At 38.2% G+C, this 6,567-nt stretch overlaps 1 non-coding gene across 1 annotated transcript; it reads left to right on the top strand.

The window, feature by feature from the left end:
- The first annotated feature begins 617 nt into the window (after positions 1-617).
- Positions 618-724, top strand: LOC122232129. Its single transcript, XR_006209492.1, has one exon. It is a non-coding gene; the product is annotated as a U6 spliceosomal RNA (small nuclear RNA).
- The last annotated feature ends 5,843 nt before the right edge of the window (positions 725-6,567 follow it).

Below are 6,567 nucleotides of genomic sequence, written 5' to 3'. Positions count from 1 at the left end.
AGAGTACTATGGCCTAGATTCCCTCCCTGCCAGCCTGCAGGCTGGCAGTGCCTTTCTTTACCAAAGTTCAGAGTGAGTTAAGGGCCCTGGCCTTGTCCCTTCAGGCACAGGGGTGTTCATAGCCCCCTTTATAGCTCCTACACTTGGATTTCTTCACCATCCTTATTTGGCTTCCCTTAAATGTGCCCTTGCATAACAGTCCCTTCATTAAGCTCCCCACTAATGCTCCCATTTGAGTGTGCCATTCTTGTAGGACCTCGAAGGATACAAATAATGAGAGCTCCTATTTGGAAATCAGAAGGTGTGGGCTACAGCTGAGAACCTCTTACAAGTTGACCATGTGAACTGGGCAAGGTGCTTGTCCTTTCTGGCCTTGGTTTCTTCATTTGTGAAATGGGGATGATGGTGAGGTCATCTTTCAGTTAAAACAGGCTATAATTCTGTTTCCACTAGGGGTGTAGTGGGCAGGGCTCTGGAGGAAAATAAACATTAGTTTCAATCCTGGTTTTTATACTTTCTAAGTGTGTGGCCTTGGCCAAGTCTCTCAATCTCTTTAAATCTGGGTTTGCATCTTCAGTAAAACATGGAAGGTAACTCTTTCCTTGCAAGTTGAGGTGGTGCTTGCTTTGGCAGCACATATACCAAAGTTGGAATGATACAGAGATTAGCATGGGCCCTGCACAAGCATGACACACAAGTTGAGGGGGAGGATTAAATAAAATTACATGTTTGAAAGCAGCTAGGATAGTTCTCATTACACAGGAGGTCTCCAATCCATGATAGAACCTTTCTCTTCTTTCCTGGCTTTCTTGAAGGGAAAATGCCAAAGCACGAGGGTAAAGAAGTTTGTTGGCTCTAGAGATTTCCATTCTTTCCACCTCTAATTCTGTTTATTTATATTTGCTTACATCTTAGCTCACAGACTCCAATTCATTTATCCCTTCCAATCTGTCTGCAGATTTCTCCCTGGAGCCATTGCTTCAAAAGGAGGGCAGGTCTGTGGTTAGCTGGAGGAAGGGAACCAGAAGGATTAGGCTCCAGGTACCGTGCTACTCGGCTGACCTAGTGTTCTGACTAGGACAAGGATTTCTTTCAGCTCAGAGCTTCCTGGGACAGCTGACACATTTCAGGGACCTTACTTTTCTTCTTTATGCAGAAGTCATCCTCATAACTGAAGGATTGGGCCTCTAATTTTTCACGTAACCATTCATACCTGGATTTTAGGTCACAGGGAACTCTCATCAAACTCAATTATAGTCCTGTTCACCCCCAAACTTCCCATAAGTGATTTTGTAAAGTATATAGAGTGGGACTCTTAAAATTTTTGCTTCAAGTTTCAGTATTTAAGTGCATGAACTGCCACAGATAGGTCTAGATGTGGACAAAGCTGTGAGTGAAAGAAAGTTTATTATTAGTTTCTTCCATATATTTTCAGTGTTCTCTTCTTACATTTCAGCATCTCAGCCTCCAGGTACCCAACATCTGTAACTGCCTGTAGTTCACCAGAGACCCCTTGCAGTCAAGTAGACCCCTGTAATTCTACCCCTATTGAGTATATAAACTTATGTGTCTGCCCGTACCCACTGAATGCTCTCAAATATGTGATAACTTGATCTGTTCTTTTGCCTATCCACCCATTCATCCGCCCACCCACTTTAACAGTTAATTGACATATGCTGATTGGAGATGCACAAAATGTGGTGATAGGCTTTGTGTAATCATTTTTTAAAAATGTCAGACATAGTTTCAGAAAATATCGAGTGTATTTGCAGGCCCAAAACAAATTAAAAAGACAAAAAATTCTCTCACAATAATACTAGTGCAAGTAAGGGCTAAGTATCCAAAAGTGAGAATAGACATTGTTGAGGTTCAGAAGAAAGAGGAAGCACAACAGGGAAAGAGTAGTCAGGACTGTCTTTAGAGAAGATATGAGAATAGAGCCAGACCTTAAAGGATGAGTAGAGTTTCTGTCAGTAGAAAGAAAGGGGGAAGGTACCAGGGAAGGGATGGGGGCAAGGGAAATGAGAAAGATAGGAGATAGAATTCTAAAAGTAGACCTGTTTGACTGGAGTATAGCATTTGCAAAACTAGCTGTGCTAAGATTGGAAAGGTTGGTTGAGACTGGTTTCTGGAAAAGAGGCTGGAATGTGAAACTGGGAAGCATAAGCATTTCCTACAGGTAATAAAGAGCTCCTGAAGATTTTTCTAGCCAGGGAGAGCTATCTAGTAGAAGTCTGCAGAATGACTTTGAATATGGAGTGTTTGCATTGTCTGTTGACTCACTGATTCACTGATTTCATGCAACAAGAGCTTAATGAGCCCTCCTAAGTGCTTAATTCAATGATCATAGCTGGACACTAGTTATTATGTCCTAGTTCCTTCAGAAATCAAAGGAGCCCTTGCTTTGGAGAGAGCTTCTTAATTCATCATGACCAAATATTTAACCCAGAGAGAAGGAATACAAATAACCACTACAGTTAATTCTTTTTTAAAAAAATATTTTTATTGTAAAATTAAACACAGACACAGAAAACCAAACCAAACCAATGTGTGGCTTAGTGAAATTATTATACAGTGAACACTGTTATAACTACCACCAAAATCAAGAAATAGAATTGCCAGCCACCCCTATTATAACCCCTTCACACGCCTCATCCCAACACAATCCCTTCCTATCTCCAGAAGTAATCACTATTGTGACTTTTATAATAATTACTTATTTGCATTTATTTATGGTTTTATCACTCAACTGGCCATCCCTAAACCCTATAGTTTAGTTTTTCCCATTTTTTAAAACTTGATATGTTTTTTAGGTCTCTTTTAATTTATGGTTTCCTCCTTCCACATCTTTCTTTTCCTTATAGTTTATCTGGTAACAGATTTGGGTCATTTAGCCTGTCAAGTTTCCTACAGTCAGATTTGCTGACTGCTCACTCATGGTACAGTTCAATGTGTTCCTCTGTCTTCTCTATTTCCTGCAAATTGGGAGCTGAATCTAGAGGCTTGTCCTGACACAAGTCTGATGCCTTTAACAAGGTTAAGGTAGTATTATGTTTTCTGTCTGGTTTACGTTGTTCTTTAATGTTAGTCCTAGCAGATCTTCAATGTCTACATCCATTAATTCATTGGGAGTTGAAAAATAGTAATATTTTAATTTTATATGTCCTTTTAATTATCACCTGGCATACTTTTATAAAGAGACACTTTCCCTCATCTACTATTTTGTAACATAGTACTATAATTCATATAGGATAGCTAGGATGAGGTTTGATTATTTCCTTTTATTTACCCCATTTTCAAGATGACAGTTGGATCATTGTTTCTTCAGAAGGTGACCAGTTATTATTTTTAAGATATATGTCATAATCTCTTGGATTTATATATATTTATATTTGATTAGTTTCAATCTATTGTAAAGCTCAAATCTTTGGCCAGTGGAAAACTCTTCAAGGTGCTTCCTGAGATCTTCTGACATGAGCCTAGTAATTTTTGATAGCTTCCTTCTAACTGCATGTCAGGATGTTCCAAACTCATCATAAACATTTCCTGCCTAAGACCTGGAATTAGCCATTTCTCCAAGATATCCTGGTTTAGTTCAATGGGCTGTGTCATTTGAAGATCAAATCTGAATGCTGGAGATGAGCACTGCTGTTGGGTTGACTTTGTTTTTAAACCCTTTTAGTGAAAAGAGCTGGAATAGACAAATACTCCATGAGTTTATACTGATATGTCTAATTCAGATTCATATCTACATTGTTTATTTAACATCTTCTATTATCTACATAGTTCCTTTAACTAAAAAATCCTTTGAGGCGTGGGAGATGGTAGAATTAGAATGTCCCATAATTAGCATTTGCTTTTTTCTACTTTATATATACAACATCCTCAGAATAATAATATTTGTACTATTACTGACATTATTGTTAGTGAAAGCAGATAAAATGTTTTTTGCATATGCTAATCATCTCCCCAATTTTTATAGTTGTAGTATATTTGCAGTTGAATCATATACTAGACTATCTACCTTTCAACCCTCATTTAGTTTTTTATCTACAAGTAACTATATATCTGATATTCACCAGCAGTACCTGACTGAAACTTGTTCTTTGGAAGACTCCTTAGGAAGGGCTCATGGGAATAATATTCTCTGAGTCTTTACATGTTATTAGCAGCTTGTGATTTCCTGGATAAAAAATCCTTAGTTCACATTTTCTCTCCTTGAATATTTTAAATACATTACTCTAATTTCTTCTAGCAAAAAGCTTTGCTGTCAAAAAAAAATCTGAGGATAAATTAATTTGATTTCCCTTGTAAGTTATATGCTCCTTTTGCTTAAATATCTATTTTTTTCCCCTTTTCTTTTAAATACAGTTTTTTTTTTTCCTGGAATATGTCTTGGTTTTGGTCATTCTGGGTCAATATTCTCAGGTACAGGGTATGTTTTTTCAACATATAGTTCAAATCACTTTATTATATTAGGAAAACTTTATTGAATTACAGTTTTTGGTATTTTCTTTGTTCTCTTTTTCTCGAGATTCTTCTGTTCCTTTGCTTTCTTCTTTAGGGTTTCCTAGTAGTTGTATATTGGATCCTCTTTGCCTATCTTCCTGTTGACTCTTTTTAATGTAAACTCCTATTGTTTGGATTTTACCATAACTCATAAGAGGTCTGGGCAAATGTGCACCTATTCCTAACTGATTTGTGATTTGGGGATAATGACTGACCATGGTCTTTTATATTATTTTCTTCCTACTGCAGGGGCGGGAGGGGGGACACTGGAAAAACTGAGCTGTAATCCCCAATGGATAGTATACATTTCCAGTAGAATAGTAGGCCAGTAGAAAAGACAGTTTGGTGTCCTGAAACTTTTGTTTTCACTCAGACCATGCAGTCTAAAAATCTGAGATTGGTACCTCCTATCTTTATGAGATTAGAAATCTTTGCTTTTTCTAAATACTAATGCCCATGGGGCACAGAAAACCTCACTTTCATCAAGCATATAAATTTAAGAAGATTTCACTTATTTGTTTCACCATAGAACCCAAAATAGCAATGATGAGAATGGCTCTTGAGGCTATTCTTGATATGAACAAATGCATGGAAGCCCGTCTGAGCAAAACATGACTTATGGCTTAATAGAATATTTTCTAATGGAGAAGGGATAAAATAATTGTCCTCCAACATCCTGTGTTCTGTATGGTTCAGAGAAAAACCACTCATTATAATAGTGTGAAGTTGCTGGTCCACATGACCTGGACTTTTGTTTCTGAATTACAAATTTAGTGACTTAAACAATACAGATTTATTCTCATACAGTTCTGGAGGGAAGAGTCCAAAATGGATTAAAATCAAGGTGGGTTAAAATCAAGTGTTCCTTCCTCAGAAGGAACCCTTCTGAGACTGGGGGCAGAATTTGCTTCCCTGCCCTTTTCAGCTTCAGGTAGCCATCAGTATTTCTTGGCATGTGGCCCTTTCTTTCCATCATCAAAGTGTATCACTCCAATCTCTACCTCATCACTTCACTTTCTCTCTGCAGCCACATCTTCCTTTGCATTCTTCTTATAAGGACACTTGTGATTACATATAGGGTCCACCTAGATAATTCACAATATTCTCCCTATCTCAAAATCCTTCACTTAATCAAAGTCCCTTTTGTCATGTAAGGTAAAATTCATAGGTTATGGGGATTAGGACATGGATATCTTTGGGGGGCCACTATTTAGCATACCATATGCATAACAGTTTTGCACCAGAGAATCCCTAATAACAGAGGGAAGTACACTCATTTCCAGGTTGGTGATAAGGTTGAAGCTCAAAATAGTCTCCTGGAAGCCTGCAATTTCTTTGAAGACTTACATTTTACTTTAAAAATATTTGAGTTTTGCAGGGTACTCTACATGTATGCTTGCTTCCTAATAAGAATAATCTCCCTAGCATAACTTTCTGCAACAAAAGAAAAATTGGTCTGGGAACATGTGCCATAATTCTTCCACGGCTGTAAGGACTCTGGAATACCACATTACACCATAGTAGGAACCGTATCTAATTCGGATGGCATGACATCCCACCATAGGAAACAGAGCAAATTAAGAGGTGTCATTAGCCTCAACTACAACTGACTCAGGCCTAACCCAATAATTGGTGGGGAGAGGATCTCCAATAGATTCTGATTTTCTCTTGTTCAGAATCCCCAATCATGCCTGAGTCCCATGAATGAGGCAGGAAGTCTCAGTGGGGCATGAGGTAAAGATGGCAAGTCATACTTGTTCTTCAATTAGAAAGTGAGTCCCAGGAGATCATGGATACCATCTACTCTACAGTGTTGAATCAAGAGCTGATTCTCATGGAATGCTCATCTGTGGATCGAGTCTCAGAATGGACCTTCATTGTTTTCCTGACCCAGAGTTCATGGATGGGATCTCCTGCCTGTCACAGGACTTGTCATGCACAGAATCAGCATTCTAGGCTTGATTTCTACTAAAGGAGAGGGAGGAGCTTTTTTTCTGTCCTGCAGTTCTTTGCATGATAGGCCATGCATAGTTATTATGCACACTTCTCTGAATCCTT

The sequence above is a fragment of the Panthera tigris genome, chromosome A1 (genome assembly GCF_018350195.1).
Source record: "Panthera tigris isolate Pti1 chromosome A1, P.tigris_Pti1_mat1.1, whole genome shotgun sequence".
Lineage (NCBI taxonomy): Eukaryota > Metazoa > Chordata > Mammalia > Carnivora > Felidae > Panthera > Panthera tigris.
This window is presented reverse-complemented; position numbering and strand designations above follow the sequence as displayed.